The 22,360-nt window shown below is 36.1% G+C and overlaps 1 protein-coding gene across 12 annotated transcripts in view; it reads right to left on the bottom strand.

Annotated features, from left to right (window-relative positions):
* LOC103029360 (ribonuclease inhibitor-like) overlaps nt 1–22,360 on the bottom strand; it is a 605,885-nt gene that overhangs the window by 216,696 nt on the left and 366,829 nt on the right. Inside the window, exon 1 of one of the 12 annotated variants that reach the window (XM_049470078.1) lies at nt 1,966–2,003. The exons of the other annotated variants lie outside the window; for them this stretch is intronic. The gene's annotated coding sequence lies outside the window, so the exon portion shown is untranslated. Of the gene's footprint in view, nt 1–1,965; nt 2,004–22,360 lie in introns of those variants that run through there. 12 annotated transcript variants of the gene reach the window in all.

The raw sequence follows: 22,360 nt of genomic DNA, 5'->3' as shown, positions 1-22,360 counted from the left end.
CAGCTGCTGGGTGGTCCTGACTGAACAGATCAGGCTCTACTGGATGTTCAGTCCAGAGAAGTGAATCTTATTGTCTGAAATCTTTTGTTTAGCTTCATAAATGAGCTGATTGAGCTGCTTATTTATAGCTGAATAAATCACAGACAACACTGCAGGTCTGATAAAACTCTACTGGTTAGTGTCACACCTGGTACTGAAGGCACTTCTACTCCTCCTGTGTCTATCAGCAATCTTCCAGCTCCGGACTCCATTGCCCAGAATGCACCACACACTGACATCCCTCATTCACCCTCTCACATGACTAATTAGACCACTATCACCTGAATATCGACTTTACCTGTTTCACTCTGTATATGTACCTCTGCACTTTACTCACTCCCTGCAGAGTATTTGATTGGTTCTCTCTGTGCACAAAACATTTATATTGCCTGTGTTATTGGCTTTTCTGTGTATGATCTCTTATAGTGACCTGCTTTTCTATTGACCTGGACTGTCTCTCTGATCCTGTCTGTGGTTGACCATGAGTTTGGATTTCCCTTTTCTCATTAAAGGGCTTTTATCATATTTCAGCTTATCTCAACTCTGCCTGACCCTGACAGTTACATGTAGTTCAGGATTGGTCTTTATCTGGTATGTTACTGTCACAACATGTCTTAGTTTGTATTAGTTACAAAAACAAGTGATAATAATTGGTATTTCCCTTTGCATTTGCACAATTATATTTAATACAAATAATACATTAAAATATACCAGGTAATTTTCTATTTTTTTGTGTTTTATTACTTATGCAGGTGTAGCATCACCATTGAAACGAAAAATATTCTGTCTTATACACTGGGTCTTATTTTTTTTTATCAGAAAACACAGATTCTCCTCTCACACACAATTTAGTGTGTCAGTAGTTTGATCTGCAGTGCTGTATGGTCAGTAGTTGGATGTGCAGTGCTGTTCGGTCAGTAGTTTGAATTGCATCGCTTTGTGGTTAAAATTTGAGGCATGTAAAAACCAGTAAATAAATGCTAAAATTTAACAAGGTTTTCCAGAAACTAAACGACAACAGCACAGATAAAGTCACAGCAGCTGATCTGTCTACTTGTCTATGATATAATCCACAATAATTCATCATATGATCAGGTGACTTTAGACCCTAAAACAGCCTTCAAGTCAGAACTTGAAACATATTTAAGGAATGAGAGCACCCTGCCAAAAACAACAAACTACCAGCAGCAAAAAAACTTTCTGTCTTGTACACTAGGTCTTATATTTTTTAAATTAGAAAACACAGGTTCTCCTCTCACTCGCAACTTTCCGGATAAAGCAAACAATGCTCAGCATTTTTTTCTAAAAAATAATTAAATAAACAAATCAAACAAAACACTCTATTAAAACTAAATGACTGAATAAGAACAGAGTACATACAGTAAATATAACAGTCACAGCATACATTAATAATCAGGAGTTATTCCTTACCTTTATATTTCAGGACACTGTGTCTGATATTAAAGAAACGATATCTTCACCTCCTGGATGTCAGTGATAGACTGTTTACAGCATTACTGAGTGTGAGATCAAATCACTGTGGGTGTGGATCACTGAACAGCGTCTCTAAAACCGGTTTGATCTAAATCTCAGTAATGCAGAGGATAGGTAGTCTGTGTTCAGTAGTTAGTGATGTCTAGTCTGATCTATACTGTAGTCAGTAGTTGGATCAATGGTGGTGTGTGGTCTGTAGTTACACTACTGAAAACCAGTCTAACTGCTGAGTGGTCTCTGATTGGAGGTTTAAATTCTGAAAAAAACAAGACTGAAAAGAGTATAATCACACTCTGTAGTGATGAACATGTAGATCTGTCTCTTTTTACACACTGTGTCTCTCACAATATGAAAGCAGCACTGAATACTGAGTTAAGTATTCTAAGTCGTACTGAAGGTGATAGATAATGATATAAATTACAGCAGTGTTACCTGTTCCTGAGATCAGTCTTCAGAGGGGTACACAGTTAGAGTTCAGCGACATTTTTTTCAGGATATCCACTCCTATATTAGACACACACAAATCATATCAGCTCTATTTCAAAATGCCAATCTCTCACAATAATACAACATATATTACTTATTTAACCATCAGTACTATATAGGATATACTAACATAAATTAAATAAATAAAAATAAATTCAAATTAGTGAATAAAATTATAGAAAATTGCATTTGCTGACGAAAATGGCAATGCTGTTGATAAGTAGCAAAACCAGATGGTTGCTTTGCTGTTTGCTAAGTATTTAGAAATCAGCTTTATGAAACCACACATCAAACCAAAAAACATGCATACTGCCCCTCCTGATGAGACGGAACAATCTGGAGTTGGAATTGTGTCAATTTCTCTAAATCTATGGTAAACGTCAGCGGACAAACAATTCAGAATAATTAGCAGAATAAATAAATGTAAAATATTAAACATTTAATATAAATCAGTTAAAATAACTCAATCTGTTTTTCTCAGGATTTAGTCAGCGCTGGGTTTCCTAATAAGCCAGGATGGATTGTTTTAAGCAGCATTTTGTAGATTTGTACACACACTCCACTGGAATGAATGAGGAACTGACTGCATTTTCTTTTCTTAAGAAAAGAGACAACCAGTTTAAAACCAGTTGGAGCACATTTTACCCACATTAAACATCAACAGTCAACAGCATATAGAACAAGGTCCAATCAAATTCACCTGTAGCCCATTATCACACAGATACAAAAAATAACTAGAAGAGAAAACAAGTGTTTAGATTATGAAATGGATTAACAAAAAGCTAAAAGCTAACTTTCAATTTCAGCATTCACAGCAGCATTTATAATAGCATCTGGAGGATATAACTGTCAAATGTCGCTTTCAAATCTATTAAAATGTTAATAATAATAATAATAATAAATGTGTATTTACTTTTTTGCTACGTCAGGCTTAATAACATACAACCAGTATAAAGAACTGAATATTTTGAGGATATTTAGAGTCTGTAACAAAAAGCTAAACACTCATTTTAAGAAGCTGAATAATCCCTGGATTTAAGTCATCAGTGCAGAATGAAAACAGCTGCTTTACTACTTATAAAATTACATTCTCAAAACCTTTTCTCAGTCTGTAGTTTAACTGTTTTCTCTTAGTCCTGTTTTTATACCCTCCCCTTCATTCCAATTCAAATAAAATCCCTCAGTAATAGTGGGGTAACAGATCACACATCTCACAGATTCTTCCTGTTTATAAAGATCTGGCATGATCTTCGTACTGAAGTGTGAGAGTGAGGGGATTTTGTAGTGAGGCTCAAGCACTTTCCTGTTTTCAGTGTTGGAGTATGAGGCTAGGTCTGCAGTGATAAAACACCCCAGTAGATGTAGTTATAGCTTTATCCTGCTCTGATTCTGCAGTAAAGGGCTGATTAAATGATGTGGTGAGAAGTTGTGTGTTGTTCTGCTCCCGGTTTGATCTCTGAAACAGGGTGATGAAGATGTAAATGTGTAGCTGTGTTGGACGTACTGTCACAGTTATATTGTTTTCCTGTGCTGGACACAGTGCTACACACTGCAGCAGTGTTGCTCACAGCCATCAGTAAATGTTGCAGTGAAGCCTGAACACTCCTGTTACACACTGTGATATAACTGATGTAGGAGGCAGATTTTTTCTCCAGCAACCATAGTGCTGCTAACACTTCATTAACTAGATTCACAGCTGCTTTGTCTTTTTACTCAACCTCCAGCATCCAGATTTAGATAATTATTACTTTAACTGCATATTTTTTTTGCCAATGACATTTATAGATATAAAGTTATAGATATAAAACATTACATATTACAACACATTTCTTATTATTTATTTTTTAACTTATTTTAACATTTAAACAGTTTTTACCAATTTATAAATTTAGATATTTATAATTTACAATAAAACTCGTACATTTAATCAGCCAATCAGCTGTTTTCTCTCTTTTCTCTTTCTTTCCCTCTTAATATCTCTCCTTCACGTCCGGTTGTTCAGTGAGAGAAGAGAACTAATGCTCCTGGGGAGAATAAACTCAGAGAAGTTGCTCAATTTTTAATAAATTACTTAAGTTCCCACTTTTCCCTTTTTAGAGCACACAATGTAAATTAACTCTCCTTTAACTCACTTTTCTTTCAAACTGCTGTTTATCTCTTCATCATGTGTGCAGTAGTGCTCTTCATAATGCACAGATCTGATTGGCTGAGCAGAGTTACTTCTGATATTTACAGCATGTGTGATTGGGCTGTGAGTTTCCTGGGCCTCTAAACTGGTAAAAGCTTAGAAAGTAACACCAGATCGGGTTTGGACAATATCTGGATCCGCCTGTTAGTGAAATCTGGTATATTATTTTTTCACACTTGTTGTTACTGGAGGGCGATGTGCCCTGTGTGCTGGATCAAGTCACGTGACTATAAAAAATGCTTCTTTTAACATTATTTTCATTCCACTGTAAAAAGGCATTTTGATTGTAATTGACCGATTTAGCATTTAAAAAGTTTTAACAGTAATTTACTTCTCCTTTGAGCTCTTACAGCAGAGTAAAATAAAGATATTTACCTACATTTAGTGAATTTCTATGCATCATTTTAAGCAGATATTGTTTAAAAAGGAAAAAATTGATTAGTGTTCATTTAATAAAGCTAAAACTTGAACTTCAACCCTACTATGTCTGACCCACTCTTACCACCAGTGCAACACTTTCTAACACCTCATACACTACCAGAATGCTAATCAGTGTCCCTGCAGTGCTGAGAATTATTACCCACCAACCAAATAATAATAACTGCTCTGTGTAAAATAAAAAAAATAATAAAATGATAATATGTATAACTACTAAGTGATTCTATATGAACAGTTAAGCTTAGAAAAAACTGTTTAAAAACAAGAAGGTGCTGTTAATGTTATGGCTGATCGGTGTAGGAGTATAAAAAAACACTATATTATGAGAAAAGGATGTACACTACTCCATTCTAAAGAAACGTTGTTCCACTTTAAATGGAACAGCAGTGACTCTGCTTCTTAAACACCAGTTGATTAACTACAGCCTCTTAAATCGAAGAACAAGAATAAAAGTTCTTTAAAAGTAAACTTTAATTTAAATATGTTTACCTGATTATAGATGGTTCATCAGTTCACTGTGGCAGCAGGACCCACAGCAGATCTAAAGGAGAAGAAACAGTGCCTTTAATGGGGCTGAAGAACATAACTACACACTTATATTTTCCAAAAAAAATCACATTACTTTTTACCGTAACTAAAGGAGCAGCATCTTAACCTAAACTGAAATACAGTTCCCCACTCCCTGCATTCTTCACTTACTCACTGCTGCACATCCAGTTATAGACAAATAGTTTTAATAATAATTTATTTGTTCTCGTAACATCACTGTGATATCCAACAGAGTAATTTATTCTATATGATAACTTCTTATATTTAACTCCTGGTGGTTCAACTCAGACCTGTATCGCTGTCTCAACACACTCAGACCCAGACTGAAAAGTGAGGCTGAAAATATTTTTTTTTATTCAGTGAGAGAATTCTGAATTAATGCTACATGACATTTATTAAAAGTTTTTTACTAAGATACACATTTACACAAGATAAAATCTGAAAATACAAAAGCTTAATAAATAATCTACAGGCATGGTAGCATAATGCCTTATGCAAAATACATCACCTGATTCGTGTTTAATAAATGACAAACTTAATCATAATAATTTATAATAGGTTACTTAAACAGTTTTAGTGGATTTTAGTGAGAAACTTCCTTCCTTTAGAAAGACTACTAAATAAAATAAAGTTTAAAATGTACACATTTTATTGTGCTTTTAATTAAACCAGGGATCCCGGGCAGGGATTAAGTCCAGATGGAAAATCTCCATTCTAAAAGCTGTTTAGTCCGAGACTCTGCTTAATCCCAGCGTGTGAAACTGCTCCATAGTGTTTAAAGCAGTGTTTAGTGCTGTGTGTGATTAGCTGTGGCTGCTAACCTGCACTGCTGAGAGCAGAGCGTGCTCTGTGAGGGCGGGTCTCGCGCTGGAGCTGAAAAGCGCGGGAAAAGAGGATCTCGCGCTGGAGCTGAAAAGCGCGGGAAAGGGATAACGTTCGCCTCAGCGGAGCGGCTAACTGTACCCTAGCTAACGCTAACCCCTTTCCCCCTCAGACTGACCCACAGATACAGCTAGATATGAGTTTAGACTCAGTCTAACTCACTCTGCAGCTCCACTCCTGAAAGTATCCGGTTCCTCACCTTTTAAAGACAGAATTTAACCCGTGAAGCAGCTCCTCAGTTCAGCTCCAGTAACGTTCAGCTCAGAGAAAAGTCCTCAGCTTTCAGTCCAACTCCTTTATATCCCTCACACGGAGCTCAGAACTGAGAATAACACTCATACTGCACTGATATCTTACTGATACTGTAAATAAACCTGATCTACACGCTGGAAATAATGCTCAGAATGTGGAAATTAAACCCTGTAAATTTCCCATCATAACGGAGGAGCTTCAGCTAACCCTCCTCTAACCCAGGAGAAAGCTCGCGCTGTAACACTGACCAATCAGAGCTCAGGTCACGGTGATACAGCCCCGCCCACGCAGTGCTCTCATTGGTCAGAGAGTCTGTCACTCAGATTTTTTTTAGCAGCCTAGAGTTCCTCTATTAATTATTATTAATATATTATTAGTTATTACACTTCATCTGCTTCACTCTCACTGACTTACAACCTGAAAATAAACATTTTAATCATAATTATGATTTTACTGACTTACATTTTATTAATAAAATATTAATAAATATTTATAAATATTAATAAACCTTAACAACAAAATGATCTAATATGACTAACAGTAAGTAATATTAATGAAAATAATAATAATAATTAACTATTAATAATAATTTATTTTTCTTCTTCTTCTTCTTCTTCTTATTATTATTATTATTATTATTATTACAATTTGTATTACTTACAAAGTAGTAAATAAATACAAAAAATATTAATATTAAATTAATACAAACAATGACAATCATTCTTTGTTTTTTGTTTTTAATATTATTACTGACATTATATATTCAATAATTAATTATTAATGTTTATGAATATTATTTGTTAATTATTTTATTATTACCGTTATATATTCAATGATGAATTAGTTATCATTTTATCATTTTACTTTGTATTCTTATTATTATTTTGTTAAAATATATTAAATAAATGCAAATAAACGAGTCACTATATTTATAATCGTTTATTAATTTGTTTGTTTGGTATCATATCATTTCCTATGCTGGATGTTGTGACATGTTTTATTCAGTAGATGGCGCCAAAACATCAAAAATTAAATTAAATTAAACCTCAAGAATGAAATAGAAGCTGATTAAAATAGCAACACTTAAAAATAAAATAATTCTCCAGTTTCAGAAAAATCAAACTGCTGTTTTAAAACGGAGTTAACTTTCTGCCTCATTCATTATAATGGAATTTCCTTTTTATCTAAACACAGTTAGCAGTTCTGCAGTTAGCAACAATTACAGAGGTTATGCCTGTATATTGTACAATAATCTGATAATGTAATTATTGTGACAGATCTATATATTTATATTATATATGGGAAAGAAATACAGTTTTTTTTACATTTAACACACATGGAATAGAAATGTATGTAAACCTTTATATGTGAAATACATTTTAAATATATTCCTAAATTGCAAAATGTATTTCAAACAATTATATATTAAATAAGCCTAATATTTTGGCCATTTCATACTTTTTAAAAATATATTTTATAAATACATTTTTATTAGGGCTGTCAACATTAACACGTTAAATCAGGCAGTTAAAACAAGGAGCTACCATCATATTAAAATTGTATTCATGATTTTATACATGATTTAGTCATAGAATATTGTTGTGTTAATTCAAATATTTATTATACAAATCTAAGTGTTTCTAACACAGATTTTTATTCACATTTAAATACTCATTATCAATTCGATTTTTTTTGACACCACGACATACATTTCTTTTCCATATGGGCTGTTTCTCTGAATAAACCAAACCATAACAGAACAGTGTAAGTATTGCTGATATTCATTCAGACCATCATAAATCATAAACATTTATACAGTATAAAGCAGAATCCAGTGATGCAGTTCTTTCAGCAGGGAATTATTCTAGGGCGTTTATAATCTGTTCATTACGGTAAACCTGCCTGAGGAGCCACACCTTCAGGAAGGGGGTGTTCCCTGTAGAATCTGCCTCAGCTCTGCAGCAGGAGTCAGAAGGTGAGTTTAGAGATTATAAACTACAGATTAAACAGCTTTTACAGCCTGGAGTTCCTCTCCTTTTTAGCTTTATATAAAATAGAGTGTAAATAACGCGAGTTCTTAGTGTACAGAAGTGATGTATCAGGATCAGCACTTTAAGAAATTAAGCTCAGTCAATCCAAAAAGAAAAAATCAAGAACTTTGAAAATATCCTCAAGTGCAGTCACCGCAAAAACGTTATGATGAAACTGGCTCTCATAAGGACCTTCCCATGAAAGGGATAGCAGGAGTTTCCTCTGTTGTACAGGATAAGTTCATCATAGTTACCAACCTCAGAAACCGCAATTTAAAAGCACCCCCTGATAAAAGAACCTGAATGTTTCACAGGGTATTTTAGTTTGTTTGAGACTTTTAAGTTACTACATGATTCCTTATACTCTATCATTGATCAGTGTGCAAACCATACCCACTGAAATATTCCCCAGTACAAGAAAAATAAGTTGTGTAGTTGAAAGATACACTGATCTGACGACAATTTAAAAATTGTGTAGTTTGAACCTGGAATTAATAACTTTTACTAAGATTTCATACTTAAAGCTCACCTTCCGCGAAAATCCGATTTTTCTTGTTTTTTGTGGAATACAGTAGGTCTCTCCGAGTTGAATGTGTACACCTGCACATTAAACTGTTTTGCAGCCCCCATTGTCTGCAGGAGCTAAGCAAAGAAATCCCCCCTCCCCCCCTCCGAAAAAGGGTGAATTTTGAATTATCTTTCTGCCTACGTAGGCAGAAACTCACAGACCAGCCCACCTTGGCTCGAGAAACTCCCAGAGGCGGAGCTGAAGTGACGCAACATCACCGCTCATCAGTTAGGAGGTGGGAGGCAGTGAGCGGCAGAGCGGTGGAGGGGCGTCGCAGTGCTCCTATCAGAGGAGAGATATTTGCATGCTGTTTGCATGTATGAATATTCATGAGCAAAGCTGGAATCCGGTCATTTTGGACACACCCCTAAAACAGTCCATTAAAAAAGAGCTATACAGAGACACCTGAGCACTTTTTTTTTACAAAAACAGCTCACATGTCATTCATTCATACTAGAGACCACAACTAGACATTTTAAAATGAAAGAAAAAACGACGGAAGGTGAGCTTTAATTTGTTTGTAGGACTGTGGCTTATTCACAGTTATTACTAAATAAAGACGCTGATAAAAATTTAAAGCTTTATGAAAACTTTGAATTTTTCTCAACCTCTCCCCAACAACCAGGAGCTATGGACAGCCATCCTATAAGCAGCTGCCTAGCTCTCTAAACAAGTGGAAACAAGTACTAGAATTGAATGAAATGAACTGTTTTTTCGGGAACGGATGCAGAATTTCATGAAAATAACTCCTGTCTGTTAAGCATGGGGGTGGATGGATGCTTAAAATATTAAAGAAATATGTCATCATTAACTTTATGACTGGAAATCAGGTGTATAAATTAGTTTAAATGTTATATTTTATGTAACCAATGAATAGTTTTGTAAGGACAACCCTAAATCTGAAAAAATGTTGCAACAGTACAGACAATACAGTGATCATTGCGTTAATTAAGCTCGGCTAAGGTTTCAAGATTCAAGATTTTTATTGTCACGTTACAGAGTACAGGTGTACATGTGAGTAAAAAATTTGGGTGCAGATTCCCACCAATGTGCAGAGAACAATATTTACAAGAAGAATAATAAAATAAAAAATATATAAAATAAGATATACAGATACATTTACAGTGTAAACAATATACACAGTACACTCAATAACAATACACATAATAACTTACACTATAGACAAAAATTACACGGAAATATGTTAAGTAAGACTGAATAAGTAAATATATGATGCTATGTAGATATGCAAATATCTAGAGTGTCTGTGTGGAAGTGAGGAAATAGTCCAGTAGGTGACATGCTCTAAAAATAATAAAAAATATATATTTTAACCCGTAACATATCACAAAATAAAAACATAAGGTGTACCGCATAAAACATTCCTATTTAAAATAGCTATGTTCTATATATATATATATACACACAGTACGAGCGTTTTCTTTATTTCCATGACTATTTACATTGTAGATTCTCACTGAAGGCATCAAAACTATGAATGAACACGTGGAGTAGGGGTGGGCGATATGGCTCTAAAATAATATCACGATATTTCATGCTATTTTCACGATAACAATACTTTTGGCGATATGACAAAACACTGAATTAGAAAAACGATTTAGAATTTCTTTTATTGCATGCAATATGATATGGCCAACTGAGAAAAAGAAAAAAGAATTTTATCAGATTTGTAACAGAAGTCAGTGATGCAGAATGTCATGATACTAGTAATGCACTCCAAATATCTCCATATATCCGATTTTATTTTAAAGTAAAATAATAGATACTGAACAGATATAATCTGTCTCTAGTAGATATATAATGGGAAATGAGAACAATGTGAATTTTTCTTTTGCTAAAAACTCCAAAAAAAGTAGTACTCTGATGCGATAATTAGGGGTGGGTGATATGGCACGATATTTCAGGGTATAATATCGTTCACGGTATTCAAAATCTTTGGCGATATTATCATGTACGATACGATATGGCACACTCCTGACGTGGAGTTTTATGTACTTAACAAAAAAAGGTGAAACAATATATATTATATAAAAAATATATATTATATTCTAGTTTCTTCAAAATAGCCACCCTTCGCTCTGATTATTGCTTTGCACACTCTTCTCTCAATGAGCTTCAAGAGGTGGTCACCTGAAATAGTTTTCCAACAGTCTTGAAGGAGTTCCCAGAGGTGTTTAGCACTTGTTGGCCCCTTTGCCTTCTTCACTCTGTGGTCCAGCTCACCCCAAACCATCTGGATTGGGTTCAGGTCTGGTGACTGTGGAGTCCAGGTCTTATCTTGTTAAGTAAGACTTCTGAGGGTTAATCTGCAGTGAAACAGTTACATTTATTCCATTACTCTCATCAGAGGTGTGGGATTTAAAAGTTCAGCATCCAGAATTTACATTTCAGAATAAACAGATAAAACCCTTAAAATCAAACCTACTCCAGAAAAGCTCAGACCCACCATCTCACCAGCTCCCAAAACAAAGGCAGCAGCACACCAGTGTGTGATATTTAGGCTGAGGCTCCTGCTGTCTGGTCATCTGTCAGTATCCTGTACCTCAACCTTTCCTCCCGCCTGCCCGACCTCAGATAATACACGAGCCACCTGACCGCGGGACTGGAACTGGTAACGAGACGGGATCTGGGTTCCAGGTTCTGGGCTGTGGGTCCTCTGGGTGGGTGAGATGCCCTGGTCAGGACTTCAGGGAGGTGGAACACTGTGTGGTCACGCCTGGGAGTTTCAGGATGGGGTGGCACACTGAGTTTATGCTGAGTAAGGAGGTCCTATCGAGACACAGTCCCTATAACCTAGGGTGACCAGACATCCTCTTTTTCCCGGACATGTCCTACTTTTGAGACCTAAAAAAATGTCCGGGGGGAATTTCAAAATCGTCCGGGATTTTGTTTGACAGTACAATGCATTGTGATTAGAATTGCCACGCCGTTCCATTCCACTCCAATCCAGGTTTCTCTGTATCGCAAATGAGTCACGCCCTTCTCCTCAAATATATCTACTTTGCATTGCGTGTGTGTGAAGAAGAAAGCGTGTGCTTGCCAGTGTACCCCCGAGTGTTTACAAGCGAAAGCACATGTGTGTTCGCCGGTCCTACACCTTTTCTCTGCGTGGTACATTCAGTGTTGAGCAGCAGACCGGGAGAGCAGGCTTGTGACGGAGAAACCAAGGGAGAGACTGAACAGGAATGTGAGGTAGTAATGTTAGTAAAGTTAGGATTACACAGGGACTTTACATGAGAATGATGAGCAATGGCTGATAAAAATAGCAAAAGGTCAAGAATGAGAAGTGTTGGATGAGCAGCAAGTGTGTATTTTAGGCTACATCATTTTATTTTATATATTTAGATTAAAGGTGTTGAAAGGCTGCATAGTGTGAGTTTTGTAGCCTCTATGCTGTGGATCAACATGTTTTAAAAAAGCACTTAAACAAGTGAAATATCAGACAAAACTGATAAATGATCAGTTAACTTAAAAAGTAAGTGTAACAAATATAAGTAATATTAGCAAAAGGTATGCCCACACTGAATAAGAGTAAATCATCAAATGCTTTTGCGTTGCATGAATTCATAAAGCAGCCCTGTTTGTAGCCTGATACAAATACATGTTATAGCTGTTTAAAGGAGGAAGCATTTAACCTGAAGAATTAGAATTGAGCTGTTATATCAGAGGAATTCAGAAAATACATATTAGACATGAATTCAATAAAACTGACATCCCCAACCACTCGAAGAAAAAGGGGTCCTCCTTTTCAGAAACCCAAATCTGGATCCTACTATAACCTGCCCCCCTTCACACACACACACACACACACACACACACAAATCTCTCTAGGCCACATTAGCTTTGAGAAGATTTGCATACTGTAGATACAAGATCACCCCAATCCCAGCAACCCCTCCCAGACTCACTAACTTACAGTCTTACATCTGAAGATTTCAGGGATTTCTAAAGCAGCTATGAACCTATCAGATCTTCATTCATCACTGCTGTAAATATAAATCAGCTCTCCTCATGTTCTTCAGCAGTTCTGCAGGGCAACACTTTCAATTAAAAGCCCCTTAGGGTCTCAGTACTGTATTAAACATGTGGCACAAACTTCAAAGTAATAGTAATAATTTTGGTAAAATATCAAGATCTAAAAATCTAAATACTGCACAGCTAAAAACTTTACTACATCCAGTCTTCTTCACCAATGTGGGCGGAGTCTCCCTATACTGAACATTAATTGGTTGGTAGAATGTTGTAAGGTCAGCAAGTTGCCATTCCTTCAGGTGTTGTGCTGAATTCTGCCTCCTTGCCAGAATCTGCCTCCCTTTGAGTGCAGGTTTGTCCCGCAGCAGAATGAGTGGAACAGAATCAGACCGCAGGTTTATTAGGGTGAGTTTAGGGTCAGACAAATTAGCTTTAGGCTGAGGTGGCGGGAGGGCGCTCTTAAAATGACAAGCAGACATTCAAGTGGGCTGATGTGGGTGAAATCTGTGGACTGACCATTGGGGGCGCTATTAATGATATACCTGTTTGTTATATAAAAAAAAACAAACGAATAAAAAAAAAATAACAGAATAAAGAAGCTAGCAGTTATCTAACAGCCCGTGGCTCTATCAAAAAATCTTTAATAAATTTTTCTGTCTTGGAAAATTAAGTTTCTAAATAAAGAGCATTTTTGAGACGGACAGTCCGATTTTTTTTTTCATTATAGTTCAACCTCACTGGCCAGATGTTTCTTGCTTGCGGGCCGCATCTGGCCCGCGGGCCGCCTATTGCCGACCTATGCTCTACACCACCAAAGAGTTCCCCTCAACTCAACTTGTGGTTTAAGTTGGAGAATAAACTCACACAATTTAACACTTTCACACATTTTTGTTTAACTCCAGATTTTAGAACTCCAGAAATGTGCTGTGTGTATTGGAACATATCTTATATTTTATCATAATTACTCAGTACTTTGCAGCTTCTACCACACCTTTACTCTATTAATGCCTAGAACTTTCCAACTTTCCTCCAGTCCTGTAGAACCAACTTTAAAACAGGCGTGTCTTCATGTTCTCGAGTGTCTTGTGTTTAATGTTTGTTACGTCAGTTTTGTATTGTGTTACATGTTCATACCTGTCAAGTCTCCCGTTTTGGCCGGGAAACTACCGTATTTTACTCCTCGTTCCCGCCGTCCTCCCGTATTAGTAAATTTCCCGTATTATATTGAAATTTAAAAAACTTTATTATTAAGGATACGGGGCACTGACCGCGGTGTGCCTCTAAACCAATCGTGGTGCCGGTTCAAGGAGAAAGTCCCGCCTTTCAGAAGAAACAGCCAATCAGCGGAGCGCAGAGGAGGGTCAGTGTGGGAAAGACCCAAACTGAACTGATCAGGGGTGGAGTGATCAAAAGAAAGAAGTATCAATTAAAGATTAGCAATTGTGTAGGCCCCTTAGAACTAATTTTTGCTGTCCTTTTAGTAAAACCTCATAATACTATTTTTAGGTCACCAACAGTCATTTTGCAGAATTTGTGCACCCTTTGTTCAATTTAAAGGGTTTTTAATTTGGCTGTATTAAAAGAATGACATATGTAGGAATGTCCACAACATTTCAGTGTCAACAGAGGTAGACCTATCAGATTCTGATAATCTAATTGTAGTCTGTAAGTGGTTCACATGTGGTTATTTTAGATTTTTTGTAAACCTGTCTTAAAATGTAAGGGATACTGAACCTCGGTTGGGCTGGTGGGACGGCTTTAAGCGGACGGATGAAAATATCCCTTATTTTTAAATCCAAAATTTGACAGGTATGTACATGTTACATTCCCTCATAAACTCCTCAAGAACAAAACTGTGTCCTAACTTTGCTTTGGATTTCCTGTGTACAGATGAACCCACTCCACCAACATCTTTTTTTCAGAACTCTGAATGAACCTAATTCACAACACTGATTCAGAACTTCAGAGAAAACCCGAACTCAGGCTGAACCTCAACACAAACAGCTCGGGAAGTTTTTCATCCATCAGTCCGTCAATGTTTGACATTCTGAAAGAGTGTCTGTGTGTCGATTTTCCTATTTACGGACTTCTCCCAAGTTTCCTCCTGTAAATCCATCACTCTCCTCCTGCTCTTTCCCAGTTATTCCACTCCGATCTCTCGCTCCATTCCTTTAAGTTGTGTTTTCTTTGCTGTAAAAAGCATTTCCAAATATGATTTGTATTATATGATATTAGTATGACAATGTTCTTTATTAAGGAAAAAAGAAAAAGAAGAGTTTATTTTTGTTATTGGTTTGTTTCATAATTCTTTTTTAAATTGGTATTGTAATATATCTATGCAAGAACTGTTGAGTGAAGCGATTTTATTTCAGAATGTCATCATGTGTAATAAATGGTAGAATCTTACAAGTGTCTCCTTGTGTTTCTATTATTTTACTTTACTCTAAAACTGTGTTATTATTGTGTCTAGAATGAATATGAACCTATTTGATTAGTTACAAATACTTAAATTGTAAGCTAGATTGGTGTATTTTATTTTTTATGAATTTAGAATGAGATTTCAAGTCAAGTCAAGTCAAGAGGCTTTTATTGTCATTACATCTGAGTACAGGTACACAGTGTGATGAAATTACGTTCCTCCGGAACCATGGTGCAACATAGAACAACAAGCAATAGACAACATAAAGTGCAGGAGTGACGACAGTGCAACATAAAATTATAATTATAACACTAAATAACAATAAATACAAAAGATGAGACAATTTAAAGACAGTGCAGTGCAGTGCAGTACCGATACGGTATAATAAAGTGTATAGTGAGGATAAGGTGCAGAGATGTGTAACATACTGTAACATATAGAACATAAATAATCACAGCAGTTACTGAGGTAGAGAGTTTATAGTTTTTAAGAGTAGCAGCAAATATTGCTGATAGGAATAAAGACATGTCAGCCTCTGTGTGCTGAATGTGTGTGTGTGTGGGTGAAGTTCAGTCTTTGTGTGTGTAAAGGGGGGGGGGTGGGGTGTTCAGTTTAGTTTTGTGTGAGTGTGTTGGGTGAGTGGTGGGTGGGTGGGGTTCAGTTCTATCTCTGTGTGTTGAGGAGTCTGACTGCCTGGTGGATGAAGCTGTTGCGAGTAGTGGAGAGTAGTGGAGGCTCGGATGCTCCTGTATCTTCTGCCGGACGGCATCAGAGCGAAGAGTCCATGTGAGGGATGGGTGTGGTCATTCACATCTCTCATTTATTGAGAGATTTAACTCTTATGCTCAATTTGAGTTGTTTTAGCCATTATAAGCTTCAGATTGTAAGAAAATCAGTGTTATCTCAGCACTGTTGTCTCTGTCGCTGTGTGGGAACTGATAAATTACGTGTTTCAAGAATTTGCTGATGACAAATATCTAGCAGTTTTAATATATAACTATAAATATGGTAATGTTAAAAATAATGTGTTGTGACTGGACGTTATAGCTACATCCAACCTGACATTAGATAACCTTTACAAAGATTTCATACTAAATTAGTTTGTTATGACTGTGGCTTATTCACAGTTATTAAATAAGGATTTGGTACGATGGTGATAAATTTAATGCTTTATGAAAACTCTGAATTCTCTTCAACCTCACCCCAACAATCAGCAGCCATGGGCTCCTATAAGCAGCTGTCTAGCTCTCTAAACAAGTGAAAACATGTCTGTTAAGCATGGGGGTGGATGAATGCTTAAAATAATTAAAGAAATATGTCTTCTTTAAATCTTATGTAACCAATGAAGTGTTGTTAGTGCAGCAACAGAACCTACAAAACTGAGACAGTACACATGCAAATATATATTGCAGACCGTATAAACCCAAGATATGTCATGTCTCCACTTTCATTTATTAATATACATCCTTTTCTGCATTTCTGCCTTTTTTCTTTCCTTGTTTTTCAGTTTTGTTTGAAAACTACTCTGGTGTGCACTTCTAAATCTGGGTAATGGTGACATCTGCAGGACAGAGGCAGCACTGCATGCGTCTGTACAGAACCTCAACACTGTAGAACTGAGGGTCAATACAAAATAATAACAGGGTAACATCACTATCTATTATTCATTTACTTATAATTATTTATCTTCTACTATTAATTATTTAGTAAAGTGGTACTTAAGGCATCCTGAGGTGGTACACCAGCAGTGATGTCAGTAATGCCTTACTTTATAACACGTTACTTTAATTACGTTACTATTTCCAGACCAGAAATCACTTAAATAGAACCTGTCTGACAACATGAAGCAGATAAAAGATCTCAAAAAGCAGCACATTATTATAACCTGATCTGAAGAAATTCAACAACAGATGAAAAAACAAAGTCATTGATCATCTATCAGTCTGGAAAAGGTTATAAAGTAATTTCTAAAGCTTTGGGACTCCAGAGAACCACAGGAGTCCACCTTCCCAGGAGTGACCAGCCGACCAAAAGAAATGACTCCAAAAGGGCGTGAATAACTGGAGCTGCTTTGCTGCTTCAGGATCTGGATAACTTGCTGAAAGAGATGGAATCAGGAATTCTGCTGTTTACCAGAAAATCCTGAAGGAGAATATCTGTCCATCTGTTCATGACCTCAAGCTCAGGTGTACTTGGGTTCTGCAGCAGGACAATGATCCAAATCACACAAACAAGTCCACCTCTGAATGACTTAAAAAACTAAATTAAGGTTTTGGAGGGTCTAGTTAAAGTCTGATTGAGATGCTGTGGATGATCTTAAACAGGATGTTTATGCTGGAAAATCCTCCAGTGTGTCTGAATTCAAACAATTCTGTAAAGAAGAGTGGAACTAAATTCCTCCACAGAGATGAGAGACTCTTTATCAGTTGTCATTAAAGCGTGAATACAGTTATTGCCACCAAGAGTTATTAGATTTAGGAACCAAGGGCTAGATTGATTTGGATATTTTTTTCCTTTAGTAAAATAAAATGATCTTTTATAAAGTGATGTTTATATTTACTCAGGTTATCTTTGTCTGATATTAAAGTTTGTTTAATAATCTGAAAAATATCAGTATGACAAAAAAGCAAAAACAAAATAAATCTGTAGGGGCAAATACTTTTTCATGCCACTGTACGTATCCAGTTTTATAGTCATTTTTATCTCTTAGAAACTTTCTTTTCTTAGTTTATTTTATTTCCTTTTTATATTCAGTGAGTCTGATGTCAGTGTCCTACATTTCTTTTAACACCTCTATTCTCTCTGGCAAATTGAGTTTTTTCTTTTAATTACTGTTTTTATTTACTTCAATTACCAAAAACTTTTTTTCAATTGCAGTTTCATTATTTTGTTCATTTTTTGTTCACTATGAAAATTTTACTTCTTTTGAGCTTCTTTACACCAGTATAATTAATCCAGTTACAAAAAAGAATGCATTTTCTTTAATTAACATCTACAGACCACCAGGGCCCTATTTAGAATTCTTAAAAGAATTTAGTGATTTTGTCACAGACTTAGCAGTAAGTAATGATAAAGTGATTATAGTTGGAGACTTCAACATTCATTTTGAAAAATTGGATGATCCATTAAAAAAGGCATTCACATCGATTTTAGACTCAGTTGGTATTATTCAAAATATAACAGGACCTACTCATTACTGTAATCATACTCTGGATTTAGTTTTGACCCTGGGTGTGAGCATAGATAACCCGAATATTCGTTCTCAAACCTCCGCAATTTCAGATCATTACCTTATTTCATTTAAATTACATCTTAGTCATAATATACGTACATCCCCTAGCTACTCTGTAAAACGTTCAATTACGCCTTTTACAGCCCAACAATTTACAGATAAGCTTCCAGACTTATCAACTCTAATGTATTCTCCTATAGACCCAGTAGAACTAGACAAACTAACCGAAGGTTTAGAAAATACCTTTCGCTCTACCTTAGATGTTGTAGCACCCCTTAAACACAAAATAGAGAGACAGAAAAAGCTCGCACCATGGTACAATGATCAAACTCGTACCTTAAAGCAGTTAGTACGAAATTTAGAGCGTAAATATCGATCAACTAAACTGGAAGTGTTTCACTCTGCGTGGAAAGACAGTCTTGTTAAATATAGAAAAGAACTAAATAAAGCCCGCTCAGCGTATCTGGCCTCACAGATCGAGATAAATAAAAATAATCCTAGAGTTCTCTTTAGTGTTATTTCCAAATTAACTAAAAACCAGGCAGGTACTGAACCTCAGATTCCAGCCATTCACACCAGCAACGATTTTATGGACTTCTTCAATAGTAAAATTGAAAACATTCGGGATAAAATTAAACAGATAAATATTACATCCTCTCTGTCATCTGGTCTGGCTGATCTAGAACAAAACTCTGTTACTGAAGTTAGGTTGGAAGTCTTTAACCCACTTCCACAGCTAGAACTAGAGAAAATTATCTCCTCTTCAAACAGCACAACCTGCACACTTGATGCTGTTCCCACAAAATTATTAAAACAGGTACTGCCAGATATCATTAAACCTCTGTTAATGATAGTAAACTCATCGCTCGCCCTGGGCCATGTACCCAAAGCCTTTAAAACAGCTGTAATTAAACCTCTGATCAAGAAACCAAATCTTGATCCTAGTGTACTGTCTAACTATAGACCTATTTCAAACTTACCCTTTATTTCTAAGATTTTAGAAAAAGCTGTAGCCCAACAACTTTGCTCTTACCTGCAAAGAAACCAGATCTATGAAAAATTTCAATCTGGATTTAGGCCTTATCATAGCACTGAGACAGCTTTAGTTAGAATAACAAACGATCTACTTATAGCCGCCGACCAAGGCTGTGTTTCCCTACTGGTACTTCTCGATCTGAGCGCAGCCTTTGATACAATAGATCATACTATCCTTTTAGAAAGACTAGAGAACATGGTCGGTGTAACCGGAACTGCCTTAGCATGGTTTAAATCATACTTAACCGATCGTTATCAGTTTGTGAGGTTAAATGATATGTCTTCCAGTTATACCAAGGTAAGATACGGAATTCCACAAGGCTCTATATTAGGGCCGTTATTATTTACATTATATATGCTCCCACTGGGCAAAGTTATTAGAAAACATAATGTGAATTTTCATTGTTATGCGGATGACACGCAGCTCTTCATATCAGCCAAACCTGATGACAGAGTGAGATTAAAGAAAATCGAGGATTGTGTAGAAGATGTAAAATCATGGATGTCACACAACTTCCTCCTATTAAATAGTGATAAAACAGAAGTTCTCCTATTAGGCCCCAAAGCTGCTAGAAATAAATTATCAGACTTAATGCTAAATCTGTCTGACTTCTCAGCCACCCCTGGTTCAGCAGCTAAAAACCTTGGAGTTATCATAGATTCAGATCTAGCATTCGATAAACACATATCTAATGTAACTAGAACAGCTTTTCTACACCTCCGTAACATCTCCAAGCTAAGAAATGCCCTATCACTGCATGACGCAGAAAAATTAGTACATGCCTTTATTAACTCAAGGCTAGATTATTGTAATGCGCTACTGTCTGGATGTTCCGGCAGTAACTTAAATAAACTTCAGCTAGTTCAAAATGCTGCAGCCAGGGTCCTTACTAAAACGAGAAAATTTGACCATATTAGTCCAGTACTATCAGCACTGCACTGGCTTCCAGTCAAATTCCGCATAGACTATAAAATTCTCCTGTTAACGTATAAAGCCCTACACGGGCTCGCTCCTGAGTATTTACAAGACCTCATCTCCTGTTATGAACCACCGCGATTACTTAGATCTCAGGGTGCTGGTTTATTAGTAGTTCCTAAAATTCAGAGGAGCTCTGCAGGAGGAAGAGCTTTCTCTCATAAAGCGCCTCAACTCTGGAATAATCTCCCCGAATATGTTCGGGACTCAGACACAGTCTCAATCTTTAAGTCTAGACTGAAAACTTACTTTTTTAGTTTAGCTTTTGGTAATTAATGTTTTTCCCTTTAGATAAGGCTGCAGATTCAGGGGTTCATGGACAGAGGGAATTGTGGTAAACTGAGATGCTGGTGCTGTTGTTCTCCCACTGCACACGGTCACTCAGGTTTGTGGACGGTGGAGTGGGTGGATGCCAGTGTTTCAGGGAGCCTCCATGTCTATGTTACCTTCTGGCTCTCTGCCTTTAGTTAGGCTGTTTTATTCAGTTCTGCCGGAGTCATTTGCCACACTCTGATAATGTTTTAATATTCTCAGTTTTGCATAAATCCAGTCAAAACTAATTCCATCTCTCTGCTTTCCTCCGAGTTACTGACTGCCCACCTGTCTGACCCGATACCGATGTTGGACCCTCAGGCTCTCGCGTCTCCTGTCCGGCCAGACTGATGGAAGTTTCTGAAGTCAGCTCTTCTCCACCACCCACCACAGATCAGCTGCTCATCGTCCATCTTACTCTCCACTACTGATTACATCCAAGTCATTAGTGGCGCTATTACACTCCTGAGTACATAAAACCTATGTGGATGTATGAAAGACTTTTTAAAATTAATTTAAAAGCCGTTTGACCAGTGGTAGGATGGTCCCCCCTCAAACGTGAGTCTTGGTCCTCCCAAGGTTTCTTCCTCCTCCTGCAGCTCTGAGGGAGTTTTTCCTTGCCTCCGTGCTCACTGGGGGTTCTGTATTCTGTATTTTCTATGTGTAATGTTTTGCCTGATTCTTTGTCCTGTAATCATGTTTCTGTAAAGCTGCTTTGTGCCAACACCTGTTGTAAAAAGCGCTATACAAATAAATTTGATTTGATTTGATTTGATTCATTAACAATAAAAACCTTTTATTTTGAAATTGTGTAAAATTATCGTGATGTTTAATTGGAATGCAGGTGTAACGTAATTTCCAGCTCCATCATCAGATTTCTGAGGTAAACTGAACACAGCACATGATAATCTCACATCTGAAGAAGAATTTAATATCAGATTATCAGTTTCTGTACAGAATATTCTCAGATATCAGATACAGGACGCTCATAATCATTTCATATAACAGATTTCTGTGATGAAGCTTAAAAATCACTGAGATCTTCAGAGCTTCTGTTCACTGATATCTGTCCTATTTATATTTATAATATTTACTGTTCCTAAACGATAAATTCACAATCATAAACAATATATTTACAATCATAACTATTAATTACCAATAATAAACAATAAGCTCACAATCATACACAATATATTTACAATCATATCTATTTAATTACCAATAATAAACAATAAACTCACAATCATTAACAATATATTTACAATTATGATTTAATTACCAATAATAAACAATAAACTCACAATCATTAACAATAAATTTACAATTATAACTATTTAATTAATAATAATAAACTCACAATCATAAACAATATATTCACAATCATAATAATTTAATTACCAATAATAATAAATTCATAATCATAAACAATATATTTACATAAACAATTTAATTGTAGATTATTATGAT

Source organism: Astyanax mexicanus, chromosome 21, assembly GCF_023375975.1.
Source record: "Astyanax mexicanus isolate ESR-SI-001 chromosome 21, AstMex3_surface, whole genome shotgun sequence".
Classification (NCBI taxonomy): Eukaryota; Metazoa; Chordata; class Actinopteri; order Characiformes; family Acestrorhamphidae; genus Astyanax; species Astyanax mexicanus.
This window is presented reverse-complemented; position numbering and strand designations above follow the sequence as displayed.